The sequence below is a fragment of the Sus scrofa genome, chromosome 9, assembly GCF_054392235.1.
Source record: "Sus scrofa isolate SSC_HxYL_T2T_F1_AM1 chromosome 9, Sscrofa_HxYL_maternal_Yorkshire_Landrace_v2.0, whole genome shotgun sequence".
Taxonomy (NCBI): Eukaryota; Metazoa; Chordata; class Mammalia; order Artiodactyla; family Suidae; genus Sus; species Sus scrofa.
Genome location: NC_139391.1, coordinates 134,845,023 through 134,870,594, shown reverse-complemented (window position 1 = coordinate 134,870,594; position 25,572 = coordinate 134,845,023). Strand labels below are relative to the sequence as shown.

Genomic DNA, 25,572 nt, shown 5'->3' with positions numbered 1-25,572 from the left:
TTAGGCTGTTTTTTTTTTTTTTTTTTTTTTTTTCTTTTTCCATCACCACTGCTTTCCTCCCAGCCTCTTCCAGCCCTGCATTTGGCTAGCCTCTGCCCCGGGACAACTGGGACACAGACAAAAACTGAAGCCCTCCCTGGCATGGCTCTCCACTTTGTCCCTTCCTGCCCCAAGGCCATGTCCCTGTCCCAGCTACTCGCTTGGGCCACACGGAGGAGCCGCCATGTAGCAGGAAAGCGAGACCCCCACACACATTCTGCCGCCGGCCGCCCGCTCACCCATTACCTACACAATCTCTCAGTTACATTAAAAAAAAAAATCTTTCCCCCCCTTAACAATAGAGAGGAACAAATGGTTGACAAATAACAACAGCAGCAGCTCTCCAACAAAAGCACGCAATTATTACAATTATACTATCCTTGATTAGGCTGCCATGCATTGCATTTCAATGTAATTGATGTTGTAGGTTGACACATCGGACACCAAATATTCTCGCCTGTCCCTTCTCTCTTTTGTTTCAGAAGCTGATTTGCATTTTCTATGCTTTTAGTAATGAAGACTTAGCACTTTTCCTCCATTAGAAAAAAAAAGAGAGATACAATAATCTGCAACTCGGCACTTGTTTAAGGATTCTGACCCTCGAAAATACCACTTTGCTTCACACATTAGCTGCTTACAAAGAAGGAAGCTAATGTATCATCTAATTGGGCAAACCACTGCATCTGATTTCTCTCAATCAGACTATTAGCTTCGTAATTACCCATCTGCCTCGTGTGGAAAAACGGCAAGGCGCACACCCAGCTAATAACGTTCTCAAGAGCTCTCCACCGCAATGAGAGGAGGCGCCGTGGACGGACGCGGTTTCTAACCATTTCGGTGCCAAGGTGGTCACACAATGCAGGGGGGCTTTGCCAACCACCCCCGGCCCCGAATGGGTTTCATTATTTGTCTTTAATTAGTTGGAGTTTCGGGGGTCCGTGCAGGATCGTTGTCGCTGCTGTCGTGGTGGTGGCCGCCGCGGACACTGAAGGATAGGGGACCGGCGGGAACCCGAGGAGGAGGAGGCTGCCTGCGGGCCTCTGCCAGAGATGCTCTGGGTTGAAGGAAGATGTCCCTGGCTTGGCAGGTGTCCTCCAAAGGGAAGGGAGATCCCCCTGAGATCAAGCCAGGCGCTCGACTTCTCTTGCTGTTCCCGTCTTTCTTCTGGGGTTGGGTTCCTCCTTCTTCCCACTCGGGTGAAGAGGCACCATTTGCGCCTTTGCCAGAGCTGGCCCAAGGACGAGGACCCCAGCGAGGGGTACCTGTCCTCCGGTCTGTGTGTGCCCTGGCTTGTCTCAGTTTCTTCTGGCTCACTTTGCAAGTGCCCTTTTGTTGAGTTCCCGGCTGGCCGGCTTTCCCAGGTCTGGGGATCCTGTGACCTTGCTTGCTCTGCTCCTCCTCCAGAACCTGGGGGAGCAGGTCGGCTCTGCTCACGTCCACGTGGGGAAAGTGGGGAGGGCAGGTGGGGCTGATTTTGGTGCCAGCTCGTGAGTTGTTGGGGTTCCCTAGCCCCTCCTCAGTCAGAGAGCTCCACTCTTATTTATATATCCTTCTATGTCAATTTTACTTGAACAAGTTCCAGCTAAAATTTTTGAGACCTGGACACACACGGACCAGTTAGTAATGTCCAATGATCATGTCTATTTCAAATCCGTAAACTGTGCCTAAGCCGACATCAATATTCACTATAACAGGGTGTTAATTTAGCCCATAGCTGCCGCCGTTTGAGTAGGAGGTAGCATATTAAAATGGAGTCTTTTACGGCTGGCAGTGAGGAATCTTGCTTTTGTGGATTTTTTTTTTGGTAGCCCAAGAAGTATAATTATGATATGATGTTTAAACCCTAGCTGATAGCTAATACTAAAGTATTAGACTGAGAGTGGAAATTTACACATTCATTCTATCACCCAGAAAACCCTTTTCCAAAATCCCTATTATGTGCGTGTTGTAGTGAGAGACCCCATAGGTCATATTTATATTGTGTGTAGTCCCTGCATAATGTAATCCTTACTTATGCGCAAGTGAGAGGCAGAGTCTCAGGATTCATCTGGTCTTTGCTAAACGCCCCATCAGGCTGAGCACGATTTTCCATCCTGGAGCATGACACATTCATTCGCAAGCCCACGTCGACCAAATTACTTCCATTTCCTAGTGCTCGGGCTTCCAGCAGCCAGTTGCTTTTAACTTCACAATACTCTATTGAAAGAGTTTGGTTGATCTGTGACAGCTTTGCTATTCTACCTGTAGGGAACTTGAGGACCTTAAGAGCCACATGTATCTCCTGAGGTTTAGGAATTTTGTGGGAGATGCTGTCGCTGCATCATGTAGAGTCTTAACTTATAAAGATTTTCTAAAAATTCCTTCTAGGTATCTGTTTAAGGTTTCCCCTGCACCGTATTACAAGTGATTGTATTATTGTATACAAATATAACTTTATAATTGATCATCTTCTTCTCTTTGCTTTGGCTGCCAGGAAGCTTAAAGGCCAAACTTTAGCCTATCTCCACTGATTTAATAAGATTATAGGTCTTATTTTTATGTGAATGTCACTCAAACCTTTTGATTTTCCTATTTATAACCATAGTTTTCCTTTGCTCCCACTCCTGCAGATTTTTATTTCTCTTAAAGCTTTTGGTATTATATGAGTTTTTGTACACTATCTAAATACTTGATAGGAAATGTTCTGATGGAGACAAGAACCAGAGAGGTTAAGTAATTTGTCTATATTACACAGGAATGAGTGCATTCAAGAAAGCTGCTCAGTGCTGAGAGCACATTTTTCTGGATGTTTTGATATCAGCTACGAAATCTGCGAAAATGAGTTTACCTTGGGATCTGCTATAATGTCAACTTCTCTTTGGCATGTTTCACGTAATTTGTGAGCCTCTGTTACAGCTTTTTACTCTTCCCTGGGCTGCTAAGCAGTTTGAATCCATTAATCCACATCCAGGTACAGAAGGAAAGATGCTCTCATGGCCTTCTGTGCTCAGGGTTGAGTGCCTGAACTTCACCGCGAAAGTTCCACCATCACTTCTGTCACATTCGGAGCTGTCCCCTCAGGGCCCCTCCTCTGAAAATGCTGAGAGAGTGAGTGCAGGAGAGCAGCGAACAGGTTTTCTGCTTTAAATGCTTGGGAGCTGCCCACAGGCTACCTCCTCACCAACCACACATGACAGTGTCAGGAACTCATGAAATACGCTGCCTGGGACGTGCTTGCTTTTTAGTCCTAAATGAGACCCATCTGTTTGGGTCTGGCCTGTAGCAATCACCTTCTTTTTCATTTGCCTCCAAGTATAGTCACTCTTCTCCAGTGGTCAGTGGGGAATCTATTCCCAAGGGACTCCTCTGGGGGAAGGCGTTTCCATCTTCAGCAATTCCAAACCTTGTGGGGTGGAAACATCCTGTCACTTGTTTTCAACATCGCCCTTTCCCTCTCTGCCTTTTATTGAGCTACATCATATGTTTTTTGAAGTAAATGCAGTTCTTTTGAGAATTTGATTATCATCACCGCTTCCCCACCAACTTAGACCCAGGAAAACCTAGAACTCAAGGACTGGTACTGCAAACCACTGCAAACCGAGACCCAAATGCGATGCTATAATAAGTTCTAGTTTGAACACCCCTCAGGAAGTTCTTCCCTGGCTCTAACTGTTATCCTCCTATTGCATTTTATTTCATTTCCTCTAGATCTTGCCTCAGAGATGGCGCATTATACTAATACCCAGATAATTGGAGATGCGGCCAACTTTCTATTGATTTTAAGTAGATTATGTTGCAGTTTATCTCTGGCAAATCTTGCTTTCATCTCTTAGTTAACATCTCCGTTGCTTACTTCATTTCTTTATTGCTTTTATAGCCATGGCCATCTGCTACTGAGATTGGAGTTCAACAGAAACTAGACTATTGAAACTTTCAGAATGAAAATAGTGGTTTTGAGAAAGATAGAAGTCTTAGTGGAGAGAGCTCTGCTTAAACGGACCACAGGATACTTCAAGAGTCGGGTTGGCCTTGGCAATCATCTGATCATCTTCCACTAGGTTTTTTTGATGAGAAAATCAAGACCTGGATCAGGTAAGAGTCTTGTCAAATGTCACACAGCTACCTGGTGGAAGCTCTGATTCAAGGATCCAGGTCTGGGTATCTTTGGAGTCTATCACGAGTTTTGCTCATCAGCCTGAGAGGTGAAAGTGCCCATTTCCAGCATGGCATGTGTGGCTGCCTAGCCGTGCGTATTGGGACAGAATTGAAAAGCGGGATGGTTCTGAGCTTCTCAGCTCCTCTGGAATTTTGTCTTCATGATGCGATTTCATGATTTTGTGTGTGATATTGTGAATAACTAGAATACCAGCTATTGCCGTTGGAAAAAGCGAGCAGAACCACAGACTGTAACACATATACTCCAGAATAATTTGCAAACAGAAATTATTTCCTACCTGTTCAGATTCCCTTTGTGAGGATCCCTTGCATGTCTAAGGACGATGAGGAACTGGTGTTATTTATGCCTCCACGTAGGAGTCAGAATATGTGTAACACCCTCAGCATCTGGACCAGGTCCAGTCTGTATTTTTTCTCCCCATCTGCTCCTGGTATTTTAAGTAAAAAGGTTTGTATCTGCATCCCCCAAGCCCTGTTGTAAATTGTAAATCATGCCATTATATCTGGTAAAACCACAATGTCAAGCAACAATTCACAAAGCCACAAAGATTCTCTGGAGTAATTTTCCTGTTCTCGTTGATCAATTTTATATTTTCCCCTTGGCCATATGCACACATTAAATGGCACTAATTCAGTGGGAAAACTCATAAGGGATGATATTTCAAGTGGCACAAATGGCAGTGATGCCTTTACAAGTGTCTCTTTTATAATTGCCTCTACACTCTACCTGAATCTGCTCTTCTCCGTTGTATCAGCTGAGGGAGATGGACGCAGGAATGGGGTGGGGGTGGGGGGAGCCGGGAAGCGGGAGGAGAATGGTTCAGTTAAACTAGGGGTGACACCAGGAGAATCGCAAGTCAAAAATGGTGCGGTTGTAATTATTTCTTTCTCCTGGTGAGGCTACTTATTGTCTGGTCTGGAGAAGTGACAGGTAGGGGAGAGCAGGCTGGTGCTGGCGAGTCAGGAAGGATGCTCTCCATTGACTACTTGCCACCTCTAACTTGAAGGCAGGACTTTATCTAGGTCACCGATTTCTTCTTTTAGCTTTTTTGATTTTTTTATATGAGAATTTTTTAGTCAACTTTTTTATTCAGGAAGCGTATATACACAGAAAAGTGCATAATTCATAGTTTTACTCGAAGATAACTTTTTACAAAGTGAACGCCCCTCTGTAACCACCACACACATCAAGAGGCAGAACCTGGAGTTCCCTTGTGGAGCAGCGGGTTAGGGATCTGGTATTGTCAATGCAGTGGCTTGAGTCGCTGCTGTGGCATGGGTTCGATTCCTGGCCCAGGAACCTCTATATGCCAAAAAAAAAAAAAATAAAGAAAGAAAAATAAAAAGGCAGAATCGTATCAGCGGCTCAGATCATTCCCTCTTATCCCCTCTGGCCAGTGTCTACTCTCCTCCAAAAGTAACTACTATTCTGACTCCTACCTCTGTTCCCTATTTGCTGTTTACTCTTTGGCATCTTGTTTCTTTTACCCACTGAAACTTGTATTTGTGAGATTCCTTCGTGTTTGAGAGTATGGCACTATTCTGTTCATTTTCATTACTCTGTTGTCTTCTAGTGTGTGGTGTGTGTGTGTGTCCATATTGTCCTTGCGTATCTGTTTTATCAATAGATGTTTACATTGTTTCATGTTTTTAACTTTTATGAATAATAGTGTTCTGAACACATTGTGTGCATTAAGCTGGATAGATACCAAAGATGGGATTACTGGTTTACAGGGACTGGACTATACGTGTTGTGATTTAGTAAGCATTTTCAAAGTGTTTGAAACTTCATTGCAATGATCACTCCTACCAGTGGTACATGAGAATTCCAATTGCTCTATATCCTCACTAACATTTAGTTTAATGTTTTAAAACAGTTCTTGAGATGTTTAACCATTCTGCTGGGTGTGAACTGTATCTCATTGAAGTTTGTTTTTTGTCTTGTTTTGTTTTGTTTTGTTTTGCTTTTTAGGGCCGCACCCGCAGCATTTGGAGCTTCCCAGGCTAGGGGTCCAATTGGAGCTACAGCTGCCGGCCTACGCCAGAGCCACAGCAACGCAGGATCCAAGCTGTGTCTGCGAGCTACACCACAGCTCATGGCAATGCCGGATCTTTAACCCACTGATCGAGGCCAGGGATCGAATCCACAACCTCATGGTTCCTGGTCGGATTTGTTTCTGCTGCACCGCAAAGGGAACTCCCCTCTCATTGAAGTTTTAATTTTCATTTCCTTGCTGATTAGTGATCACCTTTTCCTGTGTTTTCTGGTCATTTGATATTCTCTTTTGAGAAGGCCCAATACAAGTCTATTATCTGTGTGAAAAAATTGGGTTCTCTGTTTTTCTTTTTTGATTTGTTTTTTAAGTATTCTGAATACAAATCTGACACACACAGTTTATCAATATTTACATACATTTTCTATTCTATGACTTGCCAGTTCACCCTCTTAATGCTGTATTTTGATTAGCTTTAATTCTCAGTTTTAATGAAGTTCGGTTTATCAACTATTTCCTTTATGATTATTGCTTTTAGTTTAAGAAATCTTTATGTAGTCCAACATCATTCATAGATTCTCTTATTTTATATTCTAGACCTTCACCACCCAGCATAGTAACCACTAGCCTGACGTAGGTTCTTAGCTTTTACTAGCTGCACTGAGGTGTAATCAATAGACAATAAACTCCACATTTTAAAGCATACAACTGGATACGTTCTGACTTATGTACACCTGTGAAACCATTACCACAATCAAGTAATAAACATACCCACACCTCAAAAGTTTCCTTGTGCCCTTTTCCAATCTCTCCCTCCCTACCTTACCCCTGTCTTCAGGCAACCACTGATCTGTTTTCTGTAACTAGAGATTCATTTGTATTTTCTAGGACTTTATATGCAGAGAATTATACAGGGTATGCTCTCTTATTTTGGTGCTGCTTCTTTCAGCATAATTATTTTAGAGATGTATCATGTCGTTGAGTGCATCCATATTTGATTCCTTTTTATTACTGAATAATATTCCATTGTGTGGATATTCTACAAGTTATTTATTTATTTATCTGTTGATGAAAATTTGGGTTGTTTTCAGTTTGGGGGCTATTATAAAGCTGCTATGAAACACACATTAGTTTTTATATTGCTGCCATAACACGTTATCATAAACCCAGTGGCATAAAAACAACATAGATTTATTGCCTTCAGTTCTGTAGAACAGCAGGTTGACGATGGTCTAAGATCAGTGTGTCAGCAGGGCTGAGTTCCTTTCCAGAGACTTCAGAGGAGAACCCATTTCCTGGCCTCTTCCAGTTACCCGAGGGCGGCCCCTTTCTGCATCTTCAAAGCCAGCAATATTGCACCTCTCTGACCTTTCTTCTGTTGTCACATCTCTCTCTGGCCACAATTAGAAAAGATTCTCTGCTTCTAAGGATTAATGTGCTGAGACTGAGCTCACTTAGATGATCCAAGCTAATTTCCTCATCTCCAAGTCGGTAACCTTGGTTATATCTGAAAAGTGCCTTTTGCTGTGTGTGGCAACATAATCTCTGATTCCCAGGATGCAGGTGTGGACACTTTCAGAGGGGCGGCGGCGGTGGTGGTGACTATTCTGCTTCTTCTGTGATGTCCATTTATTTTAGTTTCTCTCGAGTAAGTTGATTGCCTAGATCATGTGATAAGTGTATGTTTAACCTTTCAAGAGGCTGAAAATCTGCTTTCCAAAGGGGTTATAACATTTTACATTTTCATCCACTGTTGATGAGGCTTTTAGTGGCTCCACATACTCACCAACACTTGGGATTGTCTGTCTTTTTGCCTATGGCCATTTTGATTTTTGTGTCGTGGTAGTTCATGGTTTGAATTTGAATTTCCCACATGACTAATGATATTGTGTATCTTCTCATGTGTTTATTTGCCATCTTTAGGTCTCCTTTGGTGGAGTGTCTGTTCAAATCTTTTCGCTTGTTTTAAAGCTGTTGTTTGTTTTCCCACTATTGAGTTTTGAGAGTTTAAAAAACATATTCTGGGCTTAAGTCCTTTATCAAATACGTAATACGCAAATATTTTCTCTCAGTCTGTGTCTTGTCTTTCCATTCTTTTAACCAGTGTTTGTTTGGCTTTTTTAAAAGCTGAAGGTGTAGCTATGACAAAGTCCAATTTATCAATTTGTTCTATTATAGGTATGCTTTTATTGTTGTATCTAAGAAATCTTTGCCTAACTGAAAACCACAAAGATTTTCTCCTTTGTTTTCTTCTGGAAGTTTCACAGTTTTTTAGTTTTTTTATTTAACAACATATAAATAATAAGAAAGAAGTCTCACATATGTACTCATTTGGCTACCATTTCTATAGCTCTTCTATACACATCCTTATTTCCAACTGTTATCCTTTGTCTCTGCCTGAAGGACTTCCTCTTACATTTCTTGTGATATGGATCTTCTGGCGATGAACTCTGTGAGCTTCTGTATGCAAAATTTGTCTCTATTTCACCTTAATTTTTATTTGATTTTATTATTATTTTTCTCTTTTTATGGCTACACCTGCAGCATATTGAAGTTCCTGGGCTGGGGTGGAATTGGAGCTGCAGCTGCCAGTCTACACCACAGCCACAGCAATGCTGGATCGGAGCCGCATCTGAGACCTACATTCAGGGGCTACATGGATCCTTAGCCCACTGAGCGAGGCCAGGGATCAACTCTGTCACATCCTCATGGAGACTATGGTGGGTTCTTAACCTGCTGAACCGCAGTGGGAACTCCATTTCACCTTAACTTTTAAAGATATTTTTTACTGGATGTAGAATTCTGGGTTAGCAATTCTTTCAAGCACCTTACATTTCCTTTCTTGTGGGATTCATAGAACATTTTGAATTGGTGGTTTTTACAGTTTTCAGCAAATTTGGAGAAGTTTCAACCATTATTTCTTCAGGTATTTTTTTTTTTCTTTTTCCTCCTCTGTCCTTCAGCAATTCCAATTACTCATATAATTAGGTTGCCTGGCGTTGTCCCACAGCTGACTTTTGCTTTATTTAAAAAGGTATTTTCTCTGTGTTTCATTTTAGATAGTTTTTATTATAATACCTTTTCTTCTAGAATGGCTGTTTTGTTATTAATTTCATCTACTGTGCTTTTTTTGAAATGTAGTATATGTCTTTTTAAATATATTTTTCATGCCTCTACTTAACTTTTTGTTTGTATAAAATATAGTTATGGTAACTGTTTTAATATCCTTGTCTGTTAATTCTAATTGGTTGGTTTTTTCCCCTTTCTTTGCGTGCCTGGTGAGTTTTTGGTTTTATATGAGGCATTGTAAATTTTACCTCACTGGGTGCTAGATAGTTTTATATTCCTATAAACATTCTTGGGCTTTGTTCTGGGACGCAGTTAAAAGGTTTGAAAGCAGTGATATTATGGGTCCTGTTTTTATGTTTTATTAGGCAGATCAGAACAATGCTGCGTTTAGGTTAATGTTGGATTGCAATGAGGCGCGACCCTGCCAGTGCTCCAACTGATCCTTGTTGAGTGCTTGATGTCGATGCTACACTTTCTGATCCTCTCTTGTGGTTTGTGCCCCTGGCCTTGGGTATTGCTTCATACAGGTGTTGATCCATTCTCTGCTCAATACTCAATGGAATCTTCTGCAGATCTGCAGACTTCTCTCTGTACGGGGCTATCTTTTCCCTGGTACCCTTTTCTGCCGACTCTAGCAGCCTTGGCTTCTTTGGACTTTCAACTTTATTTGCTCAACCCTGGAAGTCCTCCGGGCTCTGTCTGGGTTTCCTCTCCCTGCACTGTGGACGTGCTCTCAAGGCACTATGTTGAGGCAATCACAGGACTCACCTGGTTTGTTTCCCATTTCTCAGGAGTCTCTCTTCTTTGTTGCTGGATGTTCAGTATCTTGAAAAACATTGCTTTATATTTTTTGGCCTTTTGTTCAAATTTTTCAGGTGGAAATGTAAAGGTGGTTTTCTAGTTCATCTAAGGTGAAAGCAACAGTCTTTGTAACAATTTAAATTTGCATTATTTGAAGTGAATAAGATTTTAAAAATTCAGTTTTCAATCCTTCTAATAGACACATTTCAAGTGTTCGAAAGTCACATGTGCTTAAAAGATACAACATTGGATGGTGCAGATAGAAAGCATTTCCTTCATTATAGAATGTTTAACTGGACAACTATTATAGAAGTATATAATATTTTAATTTTATACCAAATCGGGGCTTGTTGTTGTGTATGGTGTGAATTAAGGGTCAAGATAACGTTGTTTCTCCAATATGTATATCCGGTGTGTTGTTTACTCTTGTCCCTGGCATTTCCATTGAATTTTTAAAAATGGCTATTAATTTCCAGAAAAAAACACCATGCTGAGACATTGATTGGAATTGCATTGAATCTATCAATTGAGGGAGAATTGACTCCTTCAGAACTTGCAGTCTTCCCATCTATGAATCCAGTTTATTCTTTTATTTTTTTTCTAACTTCTCCCAGTAGTAATGCTTCATAATGCACAGTTTATTCTTTTATTTTTGTTCTAACTTCTCTCAGTAGTAATGCTTCATATGCACAGTTTATTCTTTTATTTTTGTTCTAACTTCTCTCAGTAGTAATGCTTCATATGCACAGTTTATTCTTTTATTTTTGTTCTAACTTCTCTCAGTAGTAATGCTTCATATGCACAGTTTTCTGTGTATAGGTCGTAGATAATTTCCGTTAGATTTGTTCTTAGGTATTTGACATTTTAATTGTTTTTATAGGCAGTATCATTTTAAAATTCCATTTTCTAATATATAAATGCAATACATTTTGTATATTGATCTTTTATAAATGACCTTGATGAACTCATTTATTTGAATTTTTTTCTGCAGATTATTTTTGGAATTGTATGTAGCCAGTTATGTATCTATGAACAATGATGATTTAATATCTTATTTGCAAATTTTTATATTTTATATTTTTCTTTCCTGACTTATACTAACTAGGACCTCTAAAAGTCTATTGTTAAATAGTGATGGTGATAATAGACATATTGAGAATAAAAACTTTAAATATTTCACCATTAAGTATGATGTATGATAACATTTTTTGGGGGTAGATATCATTTTTACTTTTGCTTGATTTAAAGAAATCAAAAAAATGAAAAAGTTCCATTTTTAATTTTTAAAAAAAATCATAACTCTTATTTAGGTTTTAGTTTCCTCCTCCTTCTTCTTCTTCTCTTTTTTTCTTGTGGCCATACCCACAGCATATGGAAATCCCTGGGCCAGGGATCAAACCCAAGCCACAGCAGTGGCGACACTGAATCCTTAACCGCTAAACCACCAGGGAACTCCCAGTTTTTAATTCTTACTTGATTAATTTTTAAAAATTGCTAGTATGATATTTTAAATCTTTTTTTATTTATTTATTTTTCTGTCTTTTCTCTTTTTAGGGCCTCACCCGCGGCATATGGAGGTTCCCAGGTTGGGGGTCCATTCAGATCTGCAGCTGCCGGCCAACACCACAGCCACAGCAACATGCATCGGAGCAACCCACACCTACAGCTCAGGGCAACACCAGATCCTTAAACGACTGAATGAGGCAAGGGTTAGAACCGAGTCCTCATGGATACCAGTAGGGTTCAATAACCACTGAGCCATGGCGGGAACGCTGATATTTGAAATCTTGAACAGGTGTTAGATATTATGGAGCAGTTTTTCTGCATCTATTGAGACGATTGCATGTTTTTATTTTTATCTTTTTAAAATATGATTAATTACATTGATTGATGTTCAAATTCTAAATCATTCATTGCATTCTTAGATTAAAATATGTTGTTTGTGGAGTTCCCGTCGTGGCGCAGTGGTTAACGAATCCGACTAGGAACCATGAGGTTGCGGGTTCGGTCCCTGCCCTAGCTCAGTGGGTTAACGATCCGGCGTTGCCATGAGCTGTGGTGTAGGTTGCAGACATGGCTTGGATCCAGCGTTGCTGTGGCTCTGGCATAGGCTGGTAACTGCAGCTCCGATTCAACCCCTAGCCTGGGAACCTCCATATGCTGCGGGAGTGGCCCAAGAAATAGCTAAAAAGACAAAAAAAAAAAAAAAAAATGATGTTTGTATGATGTCTTTCCTTTTTGTATATTACTGGATTCTATTTGCCTATGTTTTTTCTGAGTAAGACTTTTCAACAAGACTTTTAAATTTATGTTTTTTAGGGCTTTCAGCTTGAATTTTTTATGATAAGATTTTCTGGCTTTTCTCCCAAGATTATGTTGATTTTATACAATGAACTTGGAAATGTCAGTATAAGATGTGTGATCTTTCTTAAATATTTGGAAAGATTAACTGATAAAACTATCTGGGCCTGGAATTTTCTTCATAAGTTTCAAATATGAATTCAATTGTTAAATAGATATAAACTTTCAAAGTTTTAAATTTGTCCTTGTGCCAATTTTGCTAAATTCTGTTTTTTAATTAATTTGTCCATTTGTCTAAATTTTCATCCTTTTATTTTCTTTGTGTCTAATCTGATGTTATTTTTCCAGTTTCTTGAGCAAGATGCTTTAGATAATTGATTTTTAGTCTTCATTATTTTCTAGTATGAGCGTTTAAACTGTTTCCCTCTGAACTAGGCTTTTGTTGCCCTTTACAAGCTTTTGTAATATTGTATTTTATTACCTTTCCTTTCCAAGTATTTTTTGGTTTTCGCTTTGATTTCTTCTTTGACCCATGGGTTATTTAAAAATTTGTTTCATTTTTTTCCCTCTGTGTTCCTGTCTCTATATTTTTTGCTAATCTATCTTCCAGTTGAATAATCTCCTCTTCTAAAGTACTAATATGTTGTTAAATCATCTGTGTACTCCATGACATCTATAATTGCAGTTTTTTTTTGTTAGAAGTTGTATTCGATTCTTTTAAAAATAATTCACTGGGGAGTTCCCTGGTGACCTAGTGGTTAAGGATTCAGCTGTCACTGCTGTGCCTTGGGTTCCATCCCAGGCTCAGGAACTTCTGCATATCACGGGCACAGCCAAAAAAAGAAAATTCACTGGTGAGATTTCCATCTTGCCATATATTGTCGTGAATACATTAATCACATTCATTTTAAGTTCCATGTATGATAATTCAAATAAATGAGTCATCTGTGAGTGTTCCTATTATCTATTTTTTTCTGGATTTTCAATCATTTGGTCCTATCTCCTGGCAAGCTTCATAATTTTTATTAAATGCTGTCCATTGTATTTGAAGAATTCTAAGGATTCTTGATGTTATTTACCTTTGGAGAAGATTTATTTGTTTAGCCGGCAATTAGACTAAGGGCAGATTACTTTGATTAAATCAGCCATTGAGAGCAAGACAGTTTCAGATTATATATGGACTCTCTGTGGACTGGTTTCTCTTTTTGATGTCTCAACTAAAGGCTTGGTGTGTAATCAAAGCTGTTCCTCCTTGGTGGACCATTGTTCTAATTTTAGTCTTTGCACTCAATACAATTGCTAATAATAATAATAAAGAAAACATTTGTAGCCACTCAGCAGCTATTTTTACTTGGTTTCCCAGCCTCTCATTCAGGGCAGCTTAGGATCCAGCACATACTTCAAGAGCAAAAGCTGCACAGAATGTTAGGCCTATTTTGTGCAAGGTCTTTTTTCTCTAGGATATTAATTTCTTAAGTAGTAACCTGAATTTCAACTTTTGTTTTCCCAACACGGTGGGACTGTCAAATGTTCTAGATCATTGCTTGGGGCAATGAGGTGGGGGGTGGGTGGAGAATAAGCCAGTTAAAGGATACAAGCTATTGATTAACGGGGCATTGAAAGGGGCTTTTACTACACAAACTCTGCTAAAGAGATGCGCATGTCCTGCCCATGGCACATAGCCACAGTTCTGTGTTGCTTTAGTTACAAGGACATGCCTTCAGTTGTCCTGCCCATGGCACGTAGCCACAGTTCTGTGTTGCTTTAGTTACAAGGACATACCTTCAATTGTTGTTCACGAGAAAATTGCTTTCCGTGGGCATGTGTTTGATTATGTGCATAATCAGATGTCTCACTGCATGGGAGATGGGAAACTCTTGGGTTCCTTTATGAAGTTGTCACTTCCCATCCTCCTTCCTCCAGTCTCTACCAGCTCAAGAATCCCCATCTCAGCGGGCAGAAACGCTCCCCAAACAATCATGACAAGAGTCACTGAGCCTCCCATGTGTCAAGCACAGTGCTAGGTGCAGAGAAGTGAAGACAAACTGCAACAAAAAAAAAGCTATAATGAGACTCATAAAGAGAACTAAGAAAATAGGGAATGCGGACGTGGATGCCAGGAGGTTTCTCTTCTTCTACAGTTTAAGAGCGTTCTGTTTATTTGCTTGGAACCCAATTCTTACTAGGCTTCAAAAGTTCTTGGGAGGGGCTATGTTTGAGCTGTAAAATCTTAATAGAATCCAGTAATTACCTTACAAATACTATTATTAAATAACACTCAATATGACAAAGCTAGTTTTGTGCCCATTCCAATGATCTAAGGGAAAAAAACACCATAAGTCTATATAGAATTGGTGCGAACCCAATTGCACATGTGAAGGTTTTACTCTGTCCCAATGGTAGCAGTTTCTCTAGAGGAGAAGAGATGTGGATGCTGCGTGTTTATACAGAAGCCAGAGAAGATAGGTAGCTGAGGGGTAAAGGAGCTCCCTGGTGAATTACCATATACAACATTTCCATCAAGCGTGTAGTGAGCATGAGGCAGGATGAGACACTGAGAAATGATTGCGGTGAAGTCTTGACCCCTGCCTAGTCTTTCTTTAGGGGAGAAGCTGGTGGCACATCTCTGATATCTACTGCTGGAAGTGACAGGAGGGCTGGGAGGTGGGCGAGGCAAATGACAGAAATACCAGGCAGATGGTGGCGAGTCTGTGTTATCCCATAATGTTACGTGTATTTTTTTTTTTTTTTTTTTTTTTTTTTTTGCTTTTTAGGGCTGCATGCACAGCATATGGAAGTTCCCAGGCTAGGAGTTGAATTGGAGTTGCAGCTGCAGGCCTACACCATAGCCACAGCAACACAGGGTCTGAGTGGCATCTGCAACCTACGCCAGAGCTCACAGCAAGGCCAGATCCTTAACCCACTGAGGCACAACGGGAACATAATACTTATGTTTTGCACAAACCAAGTCCAATCAAGAGGCGGAGATGGGGAAAACTTCACGGAAAAGGTGAGTTTTGAGTTGCCCCTGTTAGGACTTATAAGACAGGCTCCCTTAGGGTTTGCAGCAGATGGAGTGTCTTTGCAGATAACGGTGATACCTAGATCTTACTCTAGGTCGGTCCCTGTGCAGAGGGCTTCCCACATGTAATCCGAGTGAAGCCTCAAAACTCTTGTCTGGGGTATAGAAAATGAGCACCTCTGTTTGTACAGAGGGAAACGGAGGCTTTCAGAGGTTGGCCTAGGAGCGCCAGAATACCTGGCTGCATGTAAGAATATCTGAGGAGCTTTAAAAAACTACCCCTACTTGGGCTGCACCTGTTCGCAGTGAAGCTAATCTCTAGAGATGGGGCTTAGCCATCTGTACCTTACACGGGTCGCCAGGTAATTCTGAGGAACAGAGAGGGTTGGGAAGGAGTCGGCGAGAGGAAGTTCAGTGCTGCACTCAGCATAGACCCCTTTAAACAAATATTCTGAACACACCAGCCATCATAGAGGACAATTCAAGAAACTTCCCTGCACTTAATACCCAGCGTACAACAATCAACACGGCAGATCTCGTTGGAGTCCCCCATCTCATCTCTCTCCCCCTCTTCTAGGAGGCACCACCCTGAACTTGATGTTTTTCATTACCATGCATTTCCTTACAGTACCTTTTAAAGGCTGACTTCCCTTTCCTCTACGGGATGGGACGCGTTGCAGTAAGCAAAGATGTGATTCCGAATGTGTGTTGGGGAAGTGGGCATTCTCTTTAGAGGAGGGCGTATCAGAGTCTCTTGGAGAAAGGGAATTTGTCAGGTTTGGAAAAGAAATCCAGGCAATTGCAGCACTCTTCCCCCCTCCCCATCCCAGGAGCGCCTCCTCAATGCTGCTGTGTGTTCATTTATTTCTTGTCTGTATCCTCTGCCCCCATAACAGCACATCACCCACTGGAGGGTGAGGACTTTCTCCTAGTCATCATTCTACCCCCAGAGCCCAGAGCCCAGAGCCATGCCCTTAGTAGGCAGTTGCTCAATAGATATATATATATTTTTTTTTTTTTTTTGCTGTTTCTTGGGCTGCTTCCGCGGCATATGGAGATTCCCAGGCTAGGGGCCTAATCGGAGCCGTAGCCACCAGTCTACGCCAGAGCCACAGCAACACAGGATCCGAGCTGCGTCTGCAACCTACACCACAGCTCACGGCAATGCCAGATCCTTAACCCACTGAGCAAGGGCAGGGACCGAACCCGCAACCTCATGGTTCCTAGTCGGATTCATTAACCACTGCACCACGACGGGAACTCCTATTTTTTTGAATGAAGGAAGAAATCACTGAACTCTCAGCTTCTCAAGAGCTGGGAGCTTTGAAAATAATACAGTATAGCTGAGGGGTCAAGAGAGTGGGTTTTGGAGGTAGAAACCTTCAGTGGGACCCTAACCCTACCACCGCTGCTCAGTTATGTATCTTGGGCCGAATTACTCAACCACTTTAAGCCTCAGTTTTCCTCAGCTGTGAAATGGGAGCAGCTACTCAGCTGTATTTTTGTGGTGAGGATTAAAAGGCACAGTAAGTGGAAGATGCATGGGAAACTCGTTCTGCACAGTTCTTGGCAGCAGCAAGTGGACATACTAGCTTTGGCCTTGGGTGGTGGGCTTCTACAGCGGTGTTTCTGCCCTGTGACACTGTTTTCCTGGGAACTGCCCCCTTCCACTCCAAGTGGCCCCCACTGGGGATTCACGTGTTTCTCCATGGCCTTGCCGCTGACGTCATACCTTGCTATTTCTTTCTTGGCACTCTTTGAAATGAGGAAAATTGGAATTAAGTCCAAAAAAATATTTACCCTGTCAGAAGAAAATAAGCAGGGTTAGAAGTGACCTTGAAGGAGTTCCCACTGTGGCTCAGCAGGTTAAGAACCCGACATCGTGTCCCTGAGGATGCAGGTTTGATCCCTGGCCTCGCTCAGTAGGTTAGGGATCAGCATTGCCACAAGCTGAGGTGTAGGTCACAGGTGCAGCTTGGATCTGGTGTCGCTGTGGCTGTGGTGTAGGCCGGCAGGGGCAGCTTCGATTCAGCTCCTAGCCTGGGAACTTCCATCTGCCACAGGTGTAGCCATAAAAAGAAAAAAGACGTGACCTTGAAGATGTCTTAAACGTGCCTGTGAAAATGACATCACGGGAGCAGGAGTCATACCTCCTTGGAACGTATTCCTTGTTGCCCGCGAGACTCCTGATAGGATAGCAAAAGCGTGGCATCTCCCAGTCTTCTTCCGGCTGGGGTCAGCTAACATGTCAAGGTGGCATACAGTGTTTTGAAATTTTTCCCCAGTGTGAATATCACCGGCATTTATGACAATGATATCCAAAACCTTGGCTTCATTAGCGGGTGCTTCCTAGGTGCCTAAAATAGTGCCTGGTACACAGTAGACACTCAAAGTTATTTGTTGAATGAATGAGTAGGTGAATGATGAGTGAATGAAGTGCCATGTTCAAAGTGACTCTGTTCTGTGTGTTGGTCCTGGATCCAGGTTGAGGGTCTCCCCATTCTACGGATGTAGAAACCGAGGCCTGGAGAAGAAGAGATCACTCAGTTAAAAGCTATGTGATGACAAGGACTCCTTTTTCTCTGTCTGTAACCCGTTGCTGCCAGGCTTGCTCTCCCAGTGGGACCACATTGCTATGGGGTTGGATGGGGGCAGTCAGAGACTGAAGATGGGGACTCTAGGCCGAAACTGATCTCGGGAGCGAGGTGGGTGTGGTCGCTGCCCTTGGGGTTCATGGCATGAGCATAGTCAGGAGAAATGCACACCCATCGCAGACACACTCATCAAGGCTGCAAGGACCCAGATCCTCATGGATCCTCCTGAATTGGTCATTCCAAACTCCACCCAGTTTTGGTATATGTTTTTCTGTGGAAGTGACCTTCTTGCCTTATTTATCATTTCCAGGCGGAGGAGGGCTGTCCAGCGAGGAACTCTAATGAAATTCAGGGACCCTCTGCAGGAGGGAAGGGTGGTGGGCTAGGGTGCTGGCTAGTGCCCAGCAGGCTCAAGCTGGCTGCCAGGCTCAAGGGACAGACGCTCCAGAGATGGGACCAGACTAGCCTGTGCTTAACTGGGAAAACAAAACACCACAAAACAGGACTGTGAGGCTGTGGGGAAGCCATACCCTAGTGACCGTGGCCCACGCTTTCGTGGGAAGGGATGCTGGAAAGCGACAGAAGGCAGATTTTGCTGCAGGCTGACAGCTAAGGAGCCTGTTTCTGGCTCCGAGAGCCCGGTAGCCCTTTGCATTCACGGTGCACAAAGCCCTCCCCAGCCTTTCCTAATGGGAGGTGTTATCTCCATTTTCCAGGCTGAGAAGCCCCGTGCAGAGGGGAAGCTGGGCCTCTCCACCCTTGGCGGACAGAGGGTGAGTCAGCGGTGGGGGCACTGACGTGGTCCAGGTCTTCTGCTTCCAAGCCCGAGCTTTATCTCCCAGACCGTGCTGCCTCTTGGAGCCTTCTGGAGAGGCCCCTGCTGTGGAAATGAGCATCAGTCCAAACTTGGGAGCCTGGCCGTCAAGGGCCTGAGTGACTTTGAGCCGCCACCAAGCCTCATGCCTCCCCTCACGGTCTCCGTGCTGCCAAGGGAATCTGCAAGCCGTTTCCTTGCATCTGTGCATCCAGGCAGGCCTTTGCTCTTACCCCCAATTTCTCTTTTCTCCCTATTTTGTTTTTCTCTTGGAGTCATTTAAATGCAAGTATAAGGATTCCCCCCCTGGATAATACATGGGGTGATAGTTTCTTTCTTTCTTCCTTCCTTCCTTCCTTCTCTTTTTCTTTCTCTCTCTCTTTCTTTCGTTCTTTCTTTCTCTCTCTCTTTCTTTCGTTCTTTCTTTCTTTCTCTCTCTCTTTCGTTCTTTCTTTCTTTCTCTCTTTCTCTCTCTCTTTCTAAAATATTTTTATTGAAGTATAGTTGATTTACAATGTTGTAGTAATCTCTGCTGTATAGCAAAGCGACTCAGTAAAGTAGATATGCTTTTTCATGTTCTTTTCCATCCTGGTTTGTCACAGGATATTGAATATAGTTCCCTGGACTGTACAGTGGGACCTTGTGGTTTATTCATCCTATGATACTAGTTTGCACCTGCTAATCCAAAACTCTCCTCCGCCCCCGCCCCGGGGGTGATTTTCTTTTATACTCACATCTTTGGTGTATAATATTTGTCATCAGTCTAGCCTCTTCATTCACCCATTCACTCCCTGATCCATCGTTTGTCATACATTTATTGAGTTCCTGCTACATGCCAAGCACTGTGCCAAGTCTGAAGGACTCCTGCCCTTAATAGACAACTGGGGAGACAGAAATTTGTAAGGCTGGACCAAATATTTCTCTAGAACATGCAAATCCAGAGGAAAGTCAAGGATCAAAATGCTGATAGATTGGGGTGGGATCCTGGTTCCTCCTCAGGGAAGATACGTAACAATATCTTTGAGCCTTTCTGCAGAACGAAAGTCCCCAACACATGGAAGAACTGCTTGATGAAGAAGGAGGACCACCAGAACTAGTCCTGGGACTGCTAAACAGCAGCCCTGAGAATCATTGCAAGCTTGGCTCTACCCTGCTCCTTACCTACGGCCCAATTTTCCACTCCCCAAACTATAAAACCACCTCCTAATCTCTCCCAAAGGGGGCATGGTCTTTAAGGCATTAGGCTGCTGTGGCCCCCTTTGCCTGGCAAAGCAATAAAGCTCTCTTTTTCTCCTTCACCCCCCACCCCCAAGTGCTGCTAAACCTCTTAGTCTGTGGCGCAGGCTCATCGGATGATCTGCAGGGACTTGGTTCCTCTCGTTCAAGATGGAGGTGCCGGGATGTGTCATCCATCATCTTCTGCCTTCTGTGTGGCCTCCCAGCTTCCAGGGCCCCGTGAGTTGTCCCAACCCTCCTTCCAGATCGGTTTGGCCCTGATGCCGCTGCCGCAAGAGTGCAGTGACCAGGCTTTCCAGGGCTGCTTCTCACCGACACCTACAATGGTTTTTCTTCTCTGACCAGTTTCGGTTCTGGGCAGTGAGGCTGAGTCTCTGAATAACACCGTGTCTTCTAACCCTTGAGCAAGACCCCCTCCTGTGCACCTGGAGTGCCCAGCCAGGGCCACAGCCGGTACTGTGTCCCACTGCAGCCTGGGGCAGCTTCCGTGGGCAGTTGTTAGTGTTTCTGGCTTTGCTACAGCCCCTCTTGGTCACTGCTTTCTTGCTGGGAATACATGCACATAGCAAGTAAAAACAGAGCTGGATTCAGATCAGACACATTGGTTCCACCGCCTACCTCTGCCACATATTGGCTGTGAGATGTTTGCTACATCACTAATCTCAACTATAAAATAATAATAATAAAAAAACTCTATCAGTCAGGGTTCTACAAAGAAATAGAACCAATAGGAGATGGAGACGTATTTTAAAGCATTGGCTGACACAATTTAAGGAATTTAAAATAATTAAATTGGAAGTTCCCTTCGTGGCTCAGTGGTTAACGAGCCCGACTAGGATCCATGAGGATGCGGGTTTGATCCCTGGCCTCGCTCACTGGGTTAAGGATCCGGTGTTGCCGTGAGCTGTGGTGTAGGTCACAGACGTGGCTTGTACCCCATGTTGCTATGGCTGTGGCGTAGGCTGGCGGCTACAGCTCTGATTCGACCCCTAGCCTGGGAACTTTCATATGCTGCAGGTGTGGCCCTAAAAAGCAAAAATAAATAAATAAATAACTAAAATAATTAAGCTGGCTGACAATTTATTTCAAGGAATTGGCTGAGACAGTTGTGGGAGCTGGAAAGTCCCAAGTCTCTGGGGCAGGTCAGCTGGCTGAAAACAGTAGGCAGGAGTTGACCTTGCAGATTTGGGGCAGAATTTCTTCTTTGGGAAACCTCAGTGTTTACTCTTAAGACCTTCACCTGATTGGGGGAGGCCCACCCACCTCCTCAAGGGTACTCTTCACTTAACGTCAACTGGTGGTAGGTATTAACTACGTCTACAAAATACCTTCACAGCAATACCTAGGTTAGGGCTTGTTTAAGTAACTGAGTTTGACAGCCTAGTCCGATTGACCATAAAACTGACCGTCACATTCTCTCACAGAAGAGTTACAAGGATTAAGGAAAATAATGTATGCAAGTTGCCAAGCATAGGATCTGGTCCAGGGCAAGTACTTATTCATTACTGATATTATTATTACTGTTATTTTTTTTTTTATTTTCCACTTATTTGTGGTCTGCCGCTGATTCCACAAAGCTTTGGGCCTTGTTCCAACGTATTTGCTGCTCTGATACATCACATCTCCTAAGAGGAGGATGTAGGCTGTGGGAACTCGGAGGCAGGCATGGACCAATCGGCAAGCTCCTGGAGGAGGAGCACATGTCTGGTTTACACACAGCTCAGAATAAATGCTCCGTATATATCAAGAGATAAATGCGCAAAGGAAGATGATGTCCTAATAAGCGTGGCTGCCCAATGCGTATAATATGAGCCTCATAGGCAATTTAACGTTTTCCAGGAACCACGTGTAAAGAAGACACAGACACTAAAATCCAAAATGTGATCAATATGAAAATTATTAGACATTTTATATTCATTTTTCCCCACATTAAGCCTTTGAAATTCAGCATGTGTCTTATACTTACGGCACTTCTCCACCTGGACTGGCCATATCTCAAGTGCTCTATAGCCACATGTGGCTGGCAGCTACTGTACTGAGTGGCATAAGCTTAGAGGAATACTTCTCCAAGTTCAGTTACTGAATAATTGCATCCTAACCCCTGGGGCTGATTTATGGAGCAGGTGGCAGGTTGATAATGGGTCCTGCTCTAGAACAAACTCAGTAGGATTCACCAAATGAATCCACCTGTTTGCAGACTGTTTATGATCCGTCCTCACCAAAAGAAGAGCAGAAATTGAGAGCAGACATTCAGAAAATTCTATAACAATTTGATAGCGTAATTTTACATTCATTGAATCTAATAATAAAAAATTGGGGGAATTGAATTACATATTATTTAAAATTTAATTTTCCTATAAATTCATATGCCTTATATTTACAAAAGTGTCTGTCTAGGATGAAGTGAAAAGAAATAAAAACGGGCCCTTCACCAGAGAGATTCTGAGAATCAGGGTCTCTGGGGTAGGGATGGGGGATTTGTGTTTTTAATAAGCCCCCTAAGGATTCCTAGACACAATGAAGCTTGAACCTTCTGGAATTCCAAAAACTCCAAGAAGTGTGTACCTCCTTGTATTTTTATTTTTGTGTTTCCCTCCAAATTGACATGTCCAGAGGCAGAGCCTCGAGACTGGGTGGGCCTTTATAACAGGGCAGCTCTGCTGACTTCAAAGACACTGACCCAGTGCCAGTGGGGAGCCCTGTCCCGCCCTGAGGTCCACATCAGCCAGAACGCCAGGCCCGCACAGTCCTGCTTCTTCTTGAGACCCTTTTGTGAATCCTCTAGCATCCTGGGATTTTGAAGGTTTTCTCTGATCCTCCACACAGAGAATACGACTTTTCAATCTCCATCTCTTGGAGCAGACAGGCAATCTGTTTAAAAAAAAAAAAGGAAAAAAAATTCTGTAGACCCAAAGGAACTCTATTTTTTCTTGTCCTTGCTCAAAGCTTTTATAGAACATCTTGAGCTTTCAAAGGCAGTGCGTGTATTGATTTTTTGTCCCTGACCCCCAGGGTTCATTGCTGCTGTGTTTTGGGCTAAGGCTCCCTATAGAAATCCCAGTGGCCTCCACTCGGGAAGTCTTGGTGATTGGATGATATTGGAAGCAGTTTCCTTATATAAACCATCACAGCTACCCTTTGTAATTTGTCATCTTCTCTCTCTGTGAGGCTCTCCTCCCAGGATCTTTTCCTGTGTGGTTTGAAACTTTTAAATCAGCCTTCAGGCCAGAATTTCTGCAAGGAAATGGAGGCTTTTACCTCTGGCTCTGCCACAGCTTCCAGGGATGATGCTTTAGTTTCTGGCTCTGCCCCCCATCGCCCCAAACTCACCTAGAGATAGATAGAGTCTCTTCCTACAAAATCTCCATGTACTACTGTATTGGTTTCCTAGGGCTGCCATAACATAACAGCGCAGACCAAGTGGCTTAAGCAGCAGAAATTTATTTCTCATAGTTGCAGAGGCTGGAAGTCCAAGACCAAGGTGTTAGCAGGGTTGGTTTCTCTTAAGGCCCCTCACCTTGGCTGGCAGAGGGCCACCTTCTGGCTGTGTCCCCTCATGGCCTCTACCCTGTGCAAATACGTCCGTAGTGTCTCTTCCTGTTCTTCTAAGACAAGAGTCTGATTGGATTAGGGCCCCATAACTAGGACCTCATCTAAGCTTAATGACTACATTAAAGACCTTCTCTTCAAATATGGTCACATTTTGGTTTGGGGGCTTCAGCATATGGATTGGGGGGAGTAGGGACATAATTTAGTCCTCAGCAACTACTAAGTTGGGTTCTGCTCATGGCCCAACCTCCTCTTGGATTCTGGGGCTCTCGCACCTGATGGCTGTGTTCCCTGCTTCTGTGACCAATGTTGGCTGACACCCTTGGAGGCTATTGCTACACTGGGTCCAGGCCTGTTTGTCCTCTTTGGGTGTGGACCAGGGTTTTCTGCTGTCAAAACTGTGTTAGATTCTGCCTGTCATGCCATTGCTGGTCCTCAGAAGAGTGTTTTGTGGTCGGCAGTGAATTTCATCAGTGATGGCTTTCCATCCTTTAGCTTCAGAAATGATTCCAGGCTTCCTCTCCCATGGAAACCTCCCATTCCTTCCTCTCCCATGGAGACCTGTCTTCCCTTCACTGCTCCACCTTCGGAGGGAGAACAGAAATGAGTCACCTTAATCCTTGCAGCCATTAGCAAATTCTTTCCATTAGAAGATTGGACACCTATTTCTCTCTCCTTTTCCAATCTATTTAATGGCAGGAATCCAGGGTCATTTCTCCTTTTTTTGCAGCCATCAAACAAAAGACAAGAGAGGGCAAAACAGGCGGATTTAAGTCTTTAGCAACACTTACCACTTTGATAAGTGAAAAATTGCGAAGTTTGGTCTGGGACTCTCTGTGAATCCATCGATTCATTAATTCATTCCTCAAACATTCACTGAGCACCATCACTGCCCAGGCCATGTGCCGGGGGGATGCGCAATGGAGATGAGATACAGCACTCCTGTCCTCCAGGAACGTTTGGTCTGGGAACAAAAACAGCCCAGTGAGCAGGCAATTGCAACACGGTGTGGCAGGGACAGCGATGGGGGCAAACCCTGCCTGCTGTTAAACACAGGGTGGGTCCCTCAGCCCCATGGGATATTCATCAAAGGCTACCATCCCAAAAGAGATAAAGACTTATCTGCATCTGGAAAGAAGAGTAGGAGTCAGGCTAGTGCAGGAGGCGGGGGTAGGAAGAGGAGAGAGCATATGAAGAGTTGGAGGTGGGAGGGATGGTATAAATATGTTAATATAGCAAGTGGTTTCTGGGGGCCCAACAGTCAGAGCTAAGGATGGCTGCTCTGCAGCCTGCAGGTTGAGGGATGTGCTCCAGTAGGGAGTCCGTGTGCACTCGCGTGCATGCGTGTGTGTTGGTGTGCACAGAAAAGGGAAGCTCTTAAGATGAAAGTGGCACTGCACTGCCTCTCTTCCTACTTTTCTGACAGTACGTTGTCAGACTCCTCCTTGGGCTTCCTCTGACCCACCTTTCTTCCAACCTTTGTCAGCCATCACGGCTCAGTCCTTGCATCCCTGTTCCCTACGGAGACAGATGTACAGATCAGTACATCTTCGCCTCTGCGGTCCCACTTAGGTGTTTTATCATGGGGGTGATTATTAAGTGTCCTCCTATTCGATCTCAAAAGTGTCCCAGTTTAGACCACAGATTATGTGGTTACCTTATATATGTTTTGCTAAGTCCAAAGCCAAACTCTGTTTTCCCTCTGTTTCATCCCACACCAAAGAGTTCTTCTGAGTCCTTGGTTTCTGGTGGTTGGTGCAAGGAAAGTCTACGGACCATGTCTTTTTCCTTGTAATTTTTCTTCAACCCATTGTCCTTCATTCTTTGTTCATCTCTCCCACATTAAACCGATTCTTTCTTTGACTCTGCTACAACCGTAGTCCAGATTCTTCTGTCCTCAGGCCCTCGCCCCATGCCCCACCTTTGGTTTGAACAATCTATTTCAAACACAGGTTCCACTGATTTACACTCAGTTTCAACTCCTCTGATGGCTTCCCA

General features: G+C 43.2%; 1 protein-coding gene across 1 annotated transcript in view; it reads left to right on the top strand.

The window, feature by feature from the left end:
- The window catches only part of RPS6KC1 (ribosomal protein S6 kinase C1), a 375,187-nt gene extending 355,770 nt beyond the window's left edge, over window positions 1-19,417 (top strand). The window contains exons 21-22 of the transcript XR_014816532.1: window positions 3,896-4,110; window positions 18,692-19,417. The gene's annotated coding sequence lies outside the window, so the exon portion shown is untranslated. The remainder of the gene's footprint in view (window positions 1-3,895; window positions 4,111-18,691) is intronic.
- Window positions 19,418-25,572: the final 6,155 nt, after the last annotated feature.